Raw genomic sequence first — 17,504 nt, forward strand, 5'->3', positions numbered from 1 at the left:
AACTATTCCCCTTTCATTTTTTCATTCAAACTTTACCATTTGATAGTATTTCTAACCTCCTCCTGTCCTAGACTGGTTAACTCTTGGAAAATGTCCCTATTTTTTCAATCAAAAATTTACCTCAAAATACAAAAAAAAAATACATCAAAACTATACATTTTCTAACGAAAAAAGTTGAAATCTCACATAAATCAACCTGCTGCTTCTAAACGCTTTGATTTCATCAGGAAGGGTGTTTGTTTGCGACCCTTCAAAAAAATAGATATTTCAATATTTTGAAATTACATTTTAACTTACATTTGAAATTTCCAAAAATAAACCAAGTTTTTCCCAATTTGAAACTCAACTTAAAGGGTAATACGGTCAAAATTTGGTCAATATCAACTAGACGTATTTCTTTCAATTTTCCATCTAAAAAACCTGAACACCTCTCATTTTGAAGGTGTGTGTGTTTAGAATGTTGCTCCTATTTTGATTTTGGAATTTACTATTCAGTTGTCTAAATGCCGTCAAAGGAAGAAGAGCAGGCAAAGCTGGCAAAATCGCTAAAAGTTGCCAAATCAACCGTTACAAATGTAATTAAAGTGTTTGGGGAACGTTTGTCGACAGCCAGGAAGTATGGATCGGGGGAAAATCGAAAACTGGAAGCCACTGAGACGACAAAGAGAGTTGCCGGTAGTTTCAAGCGAAACCCTAACCTCTCTCTCCGAGATGCCGCAAATATGCTGGGTGTATCGTCTACAACCGTGCATCGAGCCAAAAACGACCCAGACAACCAGAAGTCGTATATTATTTTACAGTTTATATCGTATGAATGTTATTAAACTCATTTTCGTATATCTGCACCTACAATGTGCGGCCCATGCATATTCTTTATCGTTTTTAAATAGATTGCATGATTTTATTACGACAATACAATCCAAATCAAGAATATGTGTGCTAATGTACCTATATGGCCTCCAAAATGATACCTATATACTGGTTTTGCTGCCTTATATACGACATGTTTACACTTATATTTGCACGTATATTTGTGTTGCAAATTTGATATACCCACCAAATGGTTGTCTGGGGAGCCGGACTATCGACTTACAAGAAGGTAGTGACTCCAAACCGCGATGATAAACAAAATACGACGGCCAAAGCGCGATCCCGGAGGTTGTACACGACGATGCTGACGAAGTTTGACTGCGTGGTAATGGACGACAAAACCTACGTCAAAGCCGACTACAAGCAGCTTCCGGGAGATATAGCAGATATTTTCAAGCACATGAAACTGTCAAAGTTCGCGAAAAAATATCTGGTTTGGCAAGCCATCTGTACCTGTGGTTTGAAAAGCAGCATTTTCATAGCTTCCGGGACTGTCAACCAAGAAATTTACGTGAAAGAGTGTTTGAATAAACGTCTGCTGCCTTTCCTGAAGAAACACGGTTGTTCCGTACTGCTTTGGCCGGATTTGGCATCTTGTCATTACGGTTAAAAGGCCATGGAGTGGTAAGCCGCCAACAACGTGCAGGTGGTTCCCAAGGACAAGAACCCTCCCAACACGCCAGAGCTCCGCCCAATTGAGAAATACAGGGCTATTGTCAAGCGGAACCTAAAGAAGACCAAAAAAACTGCTAAGGACGAGCAGCAGTTCAAGGAAAACTGGCTTTCTGCGGCGAAGAAGGTGGACAAGGTGGCTGTACAAAATCTGATGGCAGGGGTTAAGCGTAAGGCCCGGCAATTCGGATTTGGAAAAGCGGAAGACTAACTGAATATCTTTCCTGAATGTTATACTAATTAAACTTGAAAAATAAATTTAATTTGATTTTTTAAATAAACGATTTCACCGATTTACACGCGTTTTCCCTTGACCAAATTTTGACCGTATCACCCTTTATATAAAATTCTCTTGTAACGGTGTTTGTAGTACTACTCCTCCGAAATGACCCAAATGATTCAAATGAAATTATTTTTAGAATATTCTGTAGGCATGCGAATCGGTATATATCGAATAAAAAAAACACAAAGTCGCATCAATTGTCCGTAAAAGCAAATTCACTGGTGCTGGGGGAAAGTGGTAGAAATTTTGACATTTGTAGCACATTTTGAAAATTTTACCATGCAAAAATGTTTGCAAGATCTTTGGGCGTTGTATTTTTTACAGAACTGTGTCTATTCCAGCCGTATATGATAGAAATATTGCTATTTTTGCATTACAGCATGCGAGAATACAAAACGTGTTGTAAAAACTCTTGAAGGCCGCAGATCTTGAAATGTTTTCGCATGGTAAAGTTTTCAAAATGTGCATAAAGTGTCAAAACTTCTACCACTTTCTGCCAACATCAGTGAACTTGCTCTAATAAATAAATTGTTAATTATTTGAATAAAAGAAAAGTCGTGGCTTCCATTTTTCTGAGATTTTTTTTCCTTTGGAGGTTTGTTTTTCGTCGCTATGAAGATTAGATGTGATTTTTTTTCTTGTTGATTTCCAGTTCATTTTTACAGCACATATTAATGGATGAGGCCTATGTAGATGTGACCCAGATTGATATTTTGTCGTTCGAATCAAAATAATTTAAACGATTTTAAATGGTTTAAATATTTTGATTTCGTGTTAATTATGGCAGCAATTGTTGTTTAAAAAATATGGATTTAGAAGGGGAGAGTGGGGTATCGTGGGCCATGGGGAAACGTGGGCCCCTTTTAATATCTCAGATGTGTGTTGAGATAAAAATCTCAAACCAACTGTCATCGTCGTCGCTTTGCGTGAGCGTATATTCCTTATGTTGTTGACTGAAATACGCATCATATGCTTCTTTTATTTATCAAGCAAAAAAAAGTTCAAAAAATTTACTTACATAATTAAAAAAACACCCGCTAATTTCATCGATGGGGAACCTAAAGTGCATAACAAAAATATGCTCATACGCTTATGATCTTAGTTTTGTCATGATCTTTCACGTGGAAAGGGAATTTTTGATGAAACATCAATAAGTCACACAAACGCAACCAATTTGCAATTCATAGCTTGTGGGGAATCATGGGCCACACATCTTGAATCATCTTTATTTTTATGTTTTTACACATTCAGAACTTGAAATACGTTTCACCTATCTGCAAAGTTTTCTTATGCCAAATGAAGAGTTATGAAAAATATTTTGTCCATTCTATATAAGAAATTTTGCCAAAACGTTTGCGAGCCAGGTTTTGGAATCTATGCGATCATATACAGCTCTCTTTTTTATTTCATCATCTGAAATTGCTTTTAAATAACAAAATGAATTAGGAAATCACAGTTTTGGGTCAACTCATAAACTTTGCATGTTATTTGGTGAATTTGGATTTGGTGGCCCACGATTCCCCATCATTTTTCAAAATCCAAAAAATATTGCTTTTTTTCAAACAGTCAGAATTAGGGGAAAATAACTTATTAAAAATTTAAAAAAATACCTTATGATACCTTGAAAATGTAGAAAACCATACCATTTTATATTTTCATTTTATCTTTTATAATAAAGAAGTTATGGAGCAACGAAAAAAGTGGCCCATGATCCCCACTCTCCCATACTGATGGATATGAAATAATGGTATGACTTTTTGCGGACGTTTGAAAAAAAGGGAATTGGGGAGATGTACACACAATTGTATAATTCAATACGCCTAAGGTTAGTTTTGATTCACATCAATATATACATACAATCCGATGAAAATAAACGAACACATGAACTGAACAAGAGCCTTTAAAAAAGATTATTTAGCTTATGTATTTGAAGAACAAATGTACATCATGTTTTGATTTTATGCTTGCAATATTGAAAGTTATAAAAAAAACCACTTTCCATAATATGCATTTTTTCAAGAATTTTCAGCTAAGAAGGTAAATTAGAGCAAGTTCAAACGTTCAACATTTACAAAAAATGTATAAATTAATACATAATCTTTAAATTGTTTGGTCCAATAAACAATCTGATTAAATAATTTCAACTTTTTTTTAAAAAAATATTCACTGAAAAACACTGTACACACAATTCTATCACGTACTTAATATGAAAAGTGCGTTTTTGTTTCTATGTTTTGACTACAAAGAAGAGACTTTTGATCAGCTTTTTTGTTGAAAAGTTTTTTTTTGTGATTGATATACCAGTGACAGCAGATTTTTTTTTATAAATTTGAAAGTGTTTAAAATAATATTAAAAATAATGTATGTGGTGTGTTGAACTTGAAGTGAATATTCAAAATTATGTCTTTGTCATTAAAGGTCTTTTGCTTAAAACAGAATTCAGTAAAAGTGGAGTATTGTGTTTTCACTTGCCTCAAAAAGCGGGACAAATGTTCAACTATGGCAAAATCCTTTTGCACTTGCCCCGATGTATCTGAATTGAAATTTCAATTTGAATTGAAGATTGAAATGAAAAAATAGAAGTAAGAGAAACTTTGATACCTGTTACCCTTCTAGGCGCAAACACCGCAAATATAATCATTTTGAGATTTTGAGTAATGTTTACATGCAAATTTTTAGAAAATATTCATACCACCGTCGAAGAATGCATATTTTTTGGGTCCATTCAATTATAGAAAATCTGTGTTTCAATCGATTGCCAATGAACAGGTAAGGTCAGTAAGTTGAAATCTTGAAATGTCTTAAAAGGACCCTCAGCAGAAGAAAAACTGCTGTGATTCAGCGGAATAACAAATTTTAAACATATTTTTTCTCCTTTTAACCATTTTAACCATTCTTTTCCTTGATTCATTGAGTTACAGTTAATTGATATGAATTTAATTTGCACTTTTTACTAAAAAAAAATAAAATATAGTAATTTGCAGTTTGAAAAGTCTCCAGATTTTATACCATGACAAGTGCTGTTTGGCATCACTTCAAGTTGTAATGTGTCATGTCTACAAATTTAGTAAATGAGGGAAAAAATATATCAACATGATTTCAACAGGGGAAAGTATTTGGGTACAAGATATGTTTCTATTTTCAAACCTTTCTGCAATTGCAGTGTGAAGAAGGGAGCGACAAAGGAAGTTCCATATAAATTGCGTTTAATAGCTTGAAATTTTTTTAACGAATCAGGGCTTCCATACAAGTTTGTTGACGTAAATCGAGAACTTAACAAGCATTCTAAGGAGTTACAATGAAATTAAAAATAAAACCTTAAAAAAACAGTTTTTTAAATCTGCCTCGTTGTAGGTAAGGCAAAACCATTTTTAGTCTTCGAAACAAAGTTGAAAAAAGTTGAGATCTACAATCTTTTAGTACATTACGATGTGTTTTGAAATTGCTGAAGCGCTGTAGAAAGCATTTAGTGAAATATATTAACGCTTTTAAAAGAGAAGTTTATCAAATTGCTCAAATTTTAAGGGGGTTAAGAGGAATCATTATCATATAAAACTAGCGTGGAACTCGGTGGAACTCGAAGCAATTTTAAGATTCAAAATCTATTATTTTTTCACAAATATCACTTTTTTCAGACACTTTATTAGTTTCGTAGTTTATTTGATGCAATGAACATGCAGAATTTGAGAATAAGAAATAATTAGATGATTTAACCGGTTTTCCGTTTCGAATTTTTCAATAGAATCTGTTCTAGTACATCATTATATAAATGATATCTGTAACACGTGAAAGTGATTTAACTCCAAAAGTAAAGTAGCTTTCAGCTTTCAGTAGCTGGTGGCAGGCCAATTTTTGCTCTATTTAACAAAAAAACACTTTTGAGATAATAAGTTTTCGTTGGATTACAAACTCAATTTGAGTAAAGGATCTATGACCATTTTGAAACCAGAGCTGTCAACACGTTGATATACACCATTTACTCCTGACCGAAGCAAATGTTGTAAAAACAAGTGTCTAAAAAAGTGATATTTGTGTATGTATGTATGTATGTATGGTTCCCCCATCGGTAGCAAGATCCAGCATATGGCTGTGTGGCTTGGCCTTCGAATTGCTTCTCAGGCTTCCACGGCCGATGGTTCGTCGAGGGAAGGCATCCAACCTTCAGAGACCTACAATGGTTGGCAATCCACTCCGCTTGTAATAGTCTCTTCAGATTAACCCCAGATGCATTCCCTCTGAAATATATGACTATTTATACAACGAAACACATCTTACCTGTCGGCAGCTTATGGGATTCGAACCCAAAAGTTTTTCTTGCCGATACTGGGAATCGAACCCAGTACGCCTGGGTTACCAGACTCGCGCCAGCTTATCCACAAGACCACATGAGCGCTCAGTGTCTAAAAAAGTGATATTTGTGAACAAAATACTAGACGCTACCACGCTAGTTTTATATGATAATGATTCCTCTTAATACTAAAAATAAAATCCACATTGGCTGATGGTGCGAAAATGTGCGCAATTTGATAAACTTCTCTTTGAAAATCGTTAATATATTTCACTAAATGCTTTCTACAGCGCTTCAGCAGTTTCAAATCACATCGTAATGTACTAAAAGATTGTAGATCTTAACTTTTTTCAACTTTGTTTCGAAGACTGAAAATGGTTTTGCCTTACCTACAACGATGCAGATTTAAAAAACTGTTTTTTCAAGGTTTTATTTTTAATTTCATTGTAACTCCTTAGAATGAAATTGTAGAACTTTGATTTGTTCAGCAAAGTTATGTATTTTGTTAAGATAAACAACTTTGTAGAAGAAACCAAAGCTCTAAAATGCTTGACAAAAAAGTTAGCATTTTTATCTTGCTATTGGTGGACCCCTCGACTCTATATTTTATTTCAAAGTATGCGCCTTAAAAATTATGCAATATTGTAGAAGACATCGAAAGTCTATCTTTTCATCCATGGGCGCTATTAATTTAGTTCCGCTAGATTGATGTTCTATACCAGTGTGCATTGCAAGAGGGAAAGGGGTGGGAGCATTTCGTAGATTTGTAGAGGTAGATGTGTAGGTATGTAGATTTAGAAATCTCGCTTTCTCTCTCTCTCTCGCTTTATTTTTTTTTTTCAATTATATCTTCTCTCTTAACACTAAGAGTATGATGGAGCTTCTTACACTTTTAAAAATCTTCAAACACTCAGAATGGGTACTATGCACACCAAGCTCTGTTAAAAAATCAACTTTCAACTTAACAGCACTGGTGTTAGCTTGATAAACCCTATTCTCCTGATAAGACCAAAAAGCCAACACATAACCATAAAAATTGTTCCCGGTTGAACAATAAATAAATATGCAGTTTTGGAATTGTGTTTTAGGCCTTCAAAAAATGCCCATGTTTGATGTAATAAAACTTTCTAAATAAATTCGTTTAGTAATCAAATATTTGAGCTATAAAATTTTGGTTCATTGCTTAATTATGCAAAAAGTGATCAAATCCGGGCAATAACCATCCTTTTTTCAGCCTAATCCAGGAAACTAGTCCGAAAAAGTCCGGGTACTTAAAACTGGGCAATCTGGCAACCACACAGCAAAAAAATTCTAAAGGTATACGCAATCTAAAATGTGTGGCATCTATTTTTTCCCCAGTGTAATTCAAAAACGATGTAATTTCAAACTATTTTTGGTCTATTTTTCATCGCTTTAAAATAAAAAGTGTAAAATTAAACTCTATGCAATAAATTTACACTGTCTGATCTAGAAAGCAACGTTGGGAGATAATTTCACATCAAAAACGATGTAAATAATGACAGATCCATTGTTTTCCTGTATTTCGCGGCTAAAATTTATTTGTTTTCATTCGAGGTGATGATAGTGAAAGTAAAAAGTGAAAGTCTGACGAAAATGGGAACACAAGTCCCAGCCTCTGCCGTAAGATCGCAGAGGTTCTAACTTTGAAGCTCCACACAGGCACCGTACGAGCAAGATTTGCAAGCCCGAAAATGCCATGGCATTCCGAACGGATGATGGTAAATGAAGTGAAATAAAGGGAAAAAAACTGAATATGTCGAAAAAAAAAACAGTTTTTCTTTCTTTTTTTACAGTGACGTGGATCCGGATTGTCCGGAACAGAAATCCTCCTAATAATACAACTGATTACACTAACCAGGGTGGACATCTTTGTCAACGGTTGATGCAACTTCCGGCGCTGCCCATCATGTGGCGAAAAAAAATATTTTACTGTCTGTAAGTGCTTTTTTCTAAATAAATGTTCCATGAAAATATTGATTGTATCTTTTTATTTTTCATAAGGCTTTTAATATTTGAAACCTGAATATATACGAAAAATAGCAAATATCCAGAATGAATTTTTAAATTTTACATCACTGTGTATTTTTACACGGTAATAAGCCGTTCGATTTTCGTGCGTGGCTTTCGATCTAAATTTACACGCCGTGATAGAATTTTAGATTAAAAACGATGTTCCGTTTTCGTGCATCGTATCCGATCTAAAATTACACGAATTATTTTTGCTGTGCATATGATATACACGCTCATATTTTTTTTTTAACTATTAATGGCTTTTCTTGAACCATCTTTTGAGATTTCCGACAGAACTGCCATAATTGTTGTTTTTCAACCATAGTATGCGTTTAAATTTCAAGCATTAAAGAAGTTCAGCCGAAAAATAATGAAAATGGTTAAATTTCAACCGCAATATGTTAAAAATAACAGTTGCCATCTTAGGACGCGCAGCTAACTTGTTTGTTTACGGTAGCTGCGCGTCAAATCGATCGATAATTTTGGTTCATTTTCCAGCTCCATGGGAATCACCTGATAATAAAGCTTGTAAGTATCAACTAGATTAAACAAAAGTAGTTAAAATTTAATATATTTTTCAAACATCCTCCTTATTCCCACGCCACTAACAATTTTTTCTCTCAAACAGAACAAACGAGCAAGGAAATTTTCTACCATCGCTCTGCGGATCACAGGCTGCTTCATATGAATCCGGATCAGGAGCTTCCAATGGAAATCTGCAGGAGCCGGATCGGGTGCTTCGCATTTATATAGGAGAGAGTGACGTAGAGGAGTCGAAAGGCGAAAAGTAGAGGAAAACGAAAAAAAATTGAACCACAAATTTCAGGATGGATATTCATAACCACATCAATAAACAAGATTCTAAAATAAAAGTTCTATTGATAAAACTCTAACTGATTCTTGTGTTCTTCGATCATTCTGATAATTTTTCCCTGAATCTCTGCTCATTTTCACAGTTTTTGATCATGCTTGAAAAATAACCATAATCCAAGTTCTCTTTGAAATCCCGTTTAATGAGTTTTCGACTTAACCTACAAAACTTTGATTATGGTTATTTTTCAAGCATGATCAAAAACTGTGAAAATGAGCAGAGATTCAGGGAAAAATTATCAGAATGATCGAAGAACACAAGAATAGTCGTACACAAATTAATCGTACTCCAACAACCTCTCTTCCTTTTGCTTGTTAAGTTCTCGATTTATGTCAACAAACTTGTATGGAAGCCCTGATTCGTTAAAAAAATTTCAAGCTATTAAACGCAATTTATATGGAACTTCCTTTGTCGCTCCCTTCTTCACACTGCAATTGCAGAAAGGTTTGAAAATAGAAACATATCTTGTACCCAAATACTTTCCCCTGTTGAAATCATGTTGATATATTTTTTCCCTCATTTACTAAATTTGTAGACATGACACATTACAACTTGAAGTGATGCCAAACAGCACTTGTCATGGTATAAAATCTGGAGACTTTTCAAACTGCAAATTACTATATTTTATTTTTTTTAGTAAAAAGTGCAAATTAAATTCATATCAATTAACTGTAACTCAATGAATCAAGGAATAGAATGGTTTTAAAAGGAGAAAAAATATGTTTAAAATTTGTTATTCGGCTGAATCACAGCTATTTTTCTTCTGCTGAGGGTCCTTTTAAGACATTTCAAGATTTCAACTTACTGACCTTATCTGTTTATTGACAATCGATTGAAAACAGATTTTCTATAATTGAATGGACCCAAAAAATGCATGCTTCGACGGTGGTATGAATATTTTCTTAAAATTTGCATGTAAACATTACACAAAACCTCAAAATGATTATATTTGCGGTATTTGCGCCGAGAAGGGTAACAGGTATCAAAGTTTCTCTTACTTCTATTTTTTCATTTCAATCTTCAATTCAAATTTAAATTTCAATTCAGATACACCGGGGCAAGTGCAAAAGGATTTTGCCATAGTTGAACATTTGTCCCGCTTTTAGAGGCAGGTGAAAACATAATACTCCACTTTTACTGAATTCTGTTTTAAGCAAAAGACCTTTATTCATTTTCAAGTTCTCTTTGAAATCCCGTTTAATGAGTTTTCGACTTAACCTACAAAACTTTGATTATGGTTATTTTTCAAGCATTAATGGTTCAATATGGTCGTGCGTGTACTCATTAAAAAAAACCCATGCATTAAAGGGTCAAATACTTTTCATTTGCAAAAGGCACTGATCTTGTATAAATATTGGTAATTACAATAAAATTCAACACGATGCATTTGGCGAAAAAGTAAGGCGTCAGATGGATAATACTTATGCGAATAAAAGAAGCAACCATCTAGGAATGTTTTCAAAATATTTTCTCACATTTTCAATCAAAGCTTGACAACTGAAAAATAAAGTTTTGTTTTAAATTTACATTTATTAAGCTAACACCACAGCTGTGTTTCGCCATTTGCTAATTTTGCTAGATTAATTTTCTAGACAGATCTTTGTGAGAGATTTCGGTTGAAGAATTATGGTTCCCTTGGGATCAACTTAAAATGTGAGGTCAGAGTATGTGCGTTTGATGAATGTGCGATACCTGTTGAAAAATACTTATTTATGCAAATCAGTGCTGAAAAGTAAACTTTTAAACACTGAAAAGGGTAAGTAACGCACGACTTTTCAATACTGTTTTGAGTGTCGCAATGTACACACCTCCACCGAATTGATTAGAAATTTTTAGACACCATGAAGTCTTTATTTCATTAAAACAAATCGAAAGCCTGAGATTATTAAACTATTCCATATCATAGCGATTTTGATAATAATGCAAACTTAAATTCATCAAAATAAAATAAACGAAAACGGTGTTTTGTAATAAATTCAAGAAAAATATCTATGTTGATAATACATAGATATAACTCTTCTAATTTTAATTTAGCCAATTAGTCCAGAATGCATTAGTTTGTCGAGTTAAGCTTCAGTTTTATGAAACATGGATTAATTTGTTAAAATTTGTCAAAAAAAATTCAATAATTTAAAAAAAACAAATACACAACTCATCTCATTTTATTTCATAAATACTCATTGTCCAAAATTTGGAAGAATTTATTAAATGATCTTCGTGAGTTATTTTTAATCTTACAACTGTACCATGTAGTAAAATGCCTTAATAAACAGACCTTTGATTAAAAAAAAAAACTGTACCATGTAAGATTCCGTTAAGCTCCCTAGATCCAATTTTTTTTTGTTTTTATGTGAAAAAAAAATCAATGTATTAAATTTTCTGTTCACCTTCTGACGCATAAAAACTTTATAAGTTGAATTGCCTTATCAAAATCGTTTGTAAAAAAAAAAATCTCTGCTCTGTTCAAGTCTTTCGAGTTGTTGCTTCGGCATACTCATTGAACAATTTATGATTTTCAAATACATTTTGGACTCTTATTGATCTTTCAATCAAATTTGTCATGAATGTTTGTTCTTAATTCTTTATTTAAATTATTTTGAAACAAATAGCGGTTTGAGATTTGACTCAATTGATTTCTGACAATCAATTTGAATTTGGAGAATGAATTTTGCGTTTTTGCTTATATTCGTAATTTTAATCATATTTATCATTTTAAGTTTGAGTGTTCATTCGTTGTTTGTTATTTGTATTTAATTTTTATTTTAAATTTCAGAATTTCAAATAAAATCTCAAAATTTAGTTACAACATTGAAAACAGACATCAATTTTGTATACATAATAATTAAGCAGCAACGTGATAATGTAACTGTAATGTATGTATATAGTATCGGAATATAACCGTTTTAAGTAGTTGAAGTAATCATATTCCATATAAAAATTTTTAGAATTTAATTAAGAATTAAGAAATTAAAAAAGAGGAATTTTTGAGCATTTGTGAAACGTTTTTAAGGGATTTGAAAACAAATGTGGAGTGATGGGATTCAAAATAAGGAAAAAAATTAAACATAAGTGTAGGGATGAGATGAAGGATATGTAAAAAATAAATTAAGTTCTCATATAATTAAATAAAGAAAAAGTTGAGTTCGGCAACACTAAAAAAAAATGAACTAAAATTAATTTCTATGGCAACGTTCTATATTTTGACAACACTAGGCGAAACAAACAAAACAAAGTCAGACATCGATTTATTCTTATGAGCGACATTTTCACGACATTTTCAATGTGTATTTTAAAAATTATCAGTATTTGTTGATCACAACGAAGCCAAATTCATCATTCAATGTTAAATTTATATTAAAGCAGGTAGCAAGCAAATTAATTTTCAAAACATTCAATAATATCAATAACTCAATTTAATAATTGCTACAGCTATGACTTTAAATGAACATTCTAAGTTAATTTGATTTATCGGCCTAGCGGTGAAAAGTGATGTCCTTTTTAGTAGGGACATCTAAAGATTATGAAATTTTTTTATATAGATGGATAGAAGGTTAGAGGAAATGAAAGATGGTGAAAATGAGCGGGTAGAATTTGTCTAGAAGCATTACCATCACATACCAAATTTTTGTTCCTCACGAGCCTACTACTATGAAGTGGTAGATACAGATAGAGTTGCATCTACCACCACACATTAGTAGGCTTAGCGTGGTCCGCCCCACAAGCGAGAACTTGTAGTGCGGACGAACTACAAGTTCTCGCTTGTGGGGCGGACCACGCTAAGCCTACTAATGTGTGGTGGTAGATGCAACTCTATCTGTATCTACCACTTCATAGTAGTAGGCTCGTGAGGAACAAAAATTTGGTATGTGATGGTAATGATTCTAGACAAATTCTACCCGCTCATTTTCACCATCTTTCATTTCCTCTAACCTTCTATCCATCTATATAAAAAAATTTCATAATCTTTAGATGTCCCTACTAAAAAGGACATCACTTTTCACCGCTAGGCCGATAAATCAAAGTAACAAACAAAAATTACGGTGATTAATCTCTTCATTCTAAGTTAATTTCGGTTAAATTTTAACTTTGTTAACAAAGTCAACAATGAAGAGGGTCTGAAGGCTGTAGCACTGCAGCAAACTTTTAAGAGAAAAACGTTAATTTATTTCTAAGTCTCAACTTGGTTTCAAACAGGCGATAGTGGAGTTCTTTTGACAAGAAGCTGTTTTTTTGCCCTTTAGTAGTCAGTAGTTCTTCAGTTATCCTTTTTGGATCCGGGGAAAACATTCATAAGATAAAAAGGAAAAAAAACCTATGTTGTGTCTGTTTGTTCCAGTAAATTTAGGAAATTTTAAAATTTTTACCTTAAGAGCAGCATGCTGCCGATCACTTCCTTAGGACAATTCAAGGATTTCAAAGAGAATTTTAGGAGTTTGCATACAATTGTGTAACTCATAAAAAACCCTACTTTTTTAGCACTCGACGTGATTTCACGTAAGGTGCTGTACAAATCTACTTTGTTGCATATTTAGTAAATCATTATTGCAGTTCAGCATGAGTTGTAAATTTGTCCAACGAGGCTTGTCGAGTTGAATAATAACGTTGGGTGTTGAAAAAATCGAGTTTTCAACGTTGCATTACAATTTTATGGAAATTGGAAAAAAAATTCTTGAAAATACATTAATTTCCTTATAAGAAGCGCCATTTCGATGACTGCAAATTTTAGATCAGAAGGTCGTGGCCTGCAAGCAAAAAACAGTAACGAAAGGTGCTACTTTTCAGGGCCGAAAAGTTCACTTTTTAGAACTGAATTGCATAAAAAACTATCTTGCAACTCGTTGCACAGAAAAGCATTTATCAATTCCACACTTTAATGTTTGTATTTTTTTTTCCTAAAAGCAAGCATTTCAGTTGAATAACGGCCTATATTTTCTATGTTTCCTATGCTCCCTATGTTTTCAGCGTATTCTTTTTTCTTGAGAATTATAGTCCGTTTCTTGCAGGTTTTGATTAATTATGATGATGGTTATTTCTAAAGACTCCAACTCGATTTTTCATCATTCTTACTTTGGTAGCTGAGCACTCATGCTGAAAATAATCTTCTTTCTACTATGTTTTCCAATGAATGACTATAAGATGCTTAAAAACTGTTTTTAAAGCAATGCAGTGCAGTTTTCGAAATATTTTTCTGCTAGGAAAAGTAGAGAGATAACCCGCATAGCTAAATACTGTACACTAAATCGTCCTTATTATTCCGTCCTGATTACATTAATAGTACCTTATCATATTGCGTCTTGGCTTGATGTGCCTTTGCCTAAACAGATAAAATATGATTTCCGAAAGATATGATTAATATTCCTAGAAACAAAATGATAATTTTTGCAACGCGATGAAATGATTATGAATTATTTCGGAAAGATACAGTCAATGGTCATAAAAATAAATTGTGAATTTTTGCAACACGCCAATTTTTCCAACCATTTTTTCTGCTGTCATTTAACTGCACGTGGCAGGTGCTAAAAAAATCTTCCGGCTTAGTTCTGGCCAATTTGAAAAAAGATCAGAGCTGGAAGGAGTCGGAACGCTTGGCGACGGATCAGCTCTGTTGGTGATGGTGATGGTGAGTTCTTATTCAGCACTTGTAATAATTCATGATCATTAAAAAAATATTTTTTTCCAGGTGCTGCAAGGCGAGGACGCGGAAAGATGCGCTTTCGTTTGCAAGAACTGAAAACGGCAGGAGCGCAGTTCTAAATAAAATGGTCATGGAACGAAATTACGGTAAGTTCCAGTTTCTGACAGTGGAGTTGTCCGTTGTGACCAATATAAGTAGCCCAAGCACTTCCGTTGTATCTCCGCATCCATCTCAGCAGCTCAGGAACGGAAGCAGCGGAACCGCCAATAAACATTATATTGTGTGAAGTGTAATTGTGACGTTCCTCATATTTCAAAATGTGTTGTTGAATGTTAAATAAAGAATTTTAGAAACACAAATTTTTATTTTATTTTTCTTATAAATCTATTAATTAATAAGAAAAGATACACCGTATCATCCGCATTTTATGGGTCGATCATTAACAAAAGATAACACGTACGGTCCAGGTGGTTCGTTGTATTTGAATCGTTGTTGAATCGTTTCTTTACTTAACAACCCGTTCCCTGTATCGTAAAGTGTGTCCAAACGATACAAAAAAACGATTCATATAATCTTTCTTTAATAATCTGGTTACCATAAGGGTAATCTTTCGGGTGTCTCGGGAAAAAGATTACATGAACGGTCATTTTATGATACTGATTCATGTGGGAAGGGCATAACGAGCACCCGGGGTGAACTGTGCACCCCGCTTTTCTAAGGAAGTACGTATTTTCTCAAATAAATTTTCACGAGGAACAGTTTTGTAGTTTCTGTAGTGTGAATTTTTCAACAATAAAGAAATCTACTTATCATCTTTACAGAAATATTGAAAAAAAACCAACTGATTCTAAAGTGACGAAAATATTATTATTTTTGAGCACCGGAAAACAAGCTCCTATGATTTAACGATCTTGTTTTTAAATGTTCGTCAAATTTTAACATCATTAAATTTTTGATTTTTCACTATAATCAAGGCGTTTTTGCTTTAACATGTTGACTCGGGGCGAACAGAGCACCATTGATCGGGGCACGATGAGCATTTTCTGCCGTAGAACCTAGCAGTGAATTCAACTCGATGGAGTCAATGACATTATAGAGCTACGGCTTGACTAGTATACATCCGACGATTTAGCCTACTGGTAAGATGTCGGAGAGGTAATCATCAGAAGACTCGAGTTCGATTCCTGGTCGAGACGATGTTTTTCATCTACCATACATGATTGATTATTTTGATTGGTGCATCATAAAACTAGTAGCATCATCCGCCACACAGAGCACCAGAAACATAATGTTTCAGTGTGTGTGAATTGTTTTTATTCTACAAACATACATACATTATTTTGTTATTGCTTTATTTGATGAATCTACGACTCACCATTGAGTGCCAAATGTATCGATCATGAATGGTAAATAAAAAAATCGTATCGACCAGGAATCGATCTCGGGTCCCCTGATTAAATATCTCTCGGGCACCTTACCAATAGGCCAAATCCTCAAGTGAAACTGTTGCTGTATAATACAGTTGACTTCATCGAGTTGAATCTGCTGCTAAATTCTACGGCAGAAAACGCTCATCACGCCCCGATTAATGGTGCTCATACTGCCCCAGGGAGGGGTTCTCATTATGCCCCTATAGTGATTTTCGGCAAAAAAAAATGCATTTTTAAATGTTTTGATCTACTTTTTCAAGTTTCAGTCAGTTAGGAAATAGACTTTTTCAGTGTCTGAAAATGAAACAACGGTGTAACTCATATATTATCTGTTTTCTATGGTAAAATAAGCGTCCTTCTTAAGGTGGCCATTATGCCTTTATCTACCCTATAGGTCAAAGGAATTTGAATGTTGCAAAGGTTCTTTTTTTACAGTATTTGGCGTTTTTATCCGATGGATGACTCGTGCTGAAAAAATTCACTTTTTGCAGCTTGTTGCATAAACAACTAATTTTAAATGGTTTTTTATTAGATTTGTTCATTTGTTATCTAACTGTGGCACATTCAAGGGCACTACTGGTTGGTCATTATAAATTTTCACTTTCCCCTGCTTACCTATGGCAAATTCAACCCCGCTCCTGGTGAGTTTTCCGTCTTAGCACTTTGTCTTTCGCTCCTTCTCTCTCTCTCGTTCGTTCCAAGTCGCGTCAGCTCGACCAAGAAACCGGGCGTCTTTCTGCTATCTATCGACTGAGATTTGATTGAGTATTTCGATCGTGGATCGGTAACAAGATTCGTTGTTTTGCGTTCAGAAGTAAGCCGGAAGATTCGGCACTCTCACAGCACAGCACAGCACACCTGGCTCAAATTCAGTTGCCACAGAAGCATCACTCCGCTAGAAGGGTCCTTTTTCTTGACAGCCCCTAAGCTGTGGCAACACACAAACACACACGGGTTTGGACCCGCGTTTTTGCGGTAGGTTTTCGGGAGTGGTAACAGAGAGTTGGCAAGTTTGGTTCACTATACTCACTGGGGATTGTACCGTTTTCGTCCAATTCGGTTGTATTTTTTTTCTAGTCTAGTCCGGTGTTTGGGTCCTGTTTCAGTTTGTAGTGCACAGTATTTTTTAATAATAATACAAATTAGCCTGGTTGTTCCTGGATGGTTTTACATCGCTGTAATTCGCGTGAGCTCACTGAAAATCGCTTTAGACACTGGGCTTCGTTTTTTTGTCGGTTGTCAAGAAAAATTTTATTGCACTTTTTGATTATCCGAAACTGGGGGGAAGGGTCTTTATTTTTCAATAACAGAAGGCAACTTTTTCACGTATTTGTTTTGATCTTAAGGATGAGAACGTTTCGAACACTTTGATTTTTTTTTCGATATAACTGATGTAATCCGAAAGCTGAGGTACAAAATCATGC

General features: G+C 34.1%; 1 protein-coding gene across 1 annotated transcript in view; it reads right to left on the reverse strand.

Annotated features, from left to right (window-relative positions):
• LOC129749654 (homeobox protein prospero) overlaps positions 1-16,785 on the reverse strand; it is a 246,547-nt gene extending 229,762 nt beyond the window's left edge. Inside the window, exon 1 of the mRNA XM_055744859.1 lies at positions 16,696-16,785. The gene's annotated coding sequence lies outside the window, so the exon portion shown is untranslated. The remainder of the gene's footprint in view (positions 1-16,695) is intronic.
• Between the last annotated feature and the right edge of the window lie 719 nt (positions 16,786-17,504).

This window comes from Uranotaenia lowii, chromosome 1, assembly GCF_029784155.1.
Source record: "Uranotaenia lowii strain MFRU-FL chromosome 1, ASM2978415v1, whole genome shotgun sequence".
NCBI classification, from domain to species: Eukaryota; Metazoa; Arthropoda; class Insecta; order Diptera; family Culicidae; genus Uranotaenia; species Uranotaenia lowii.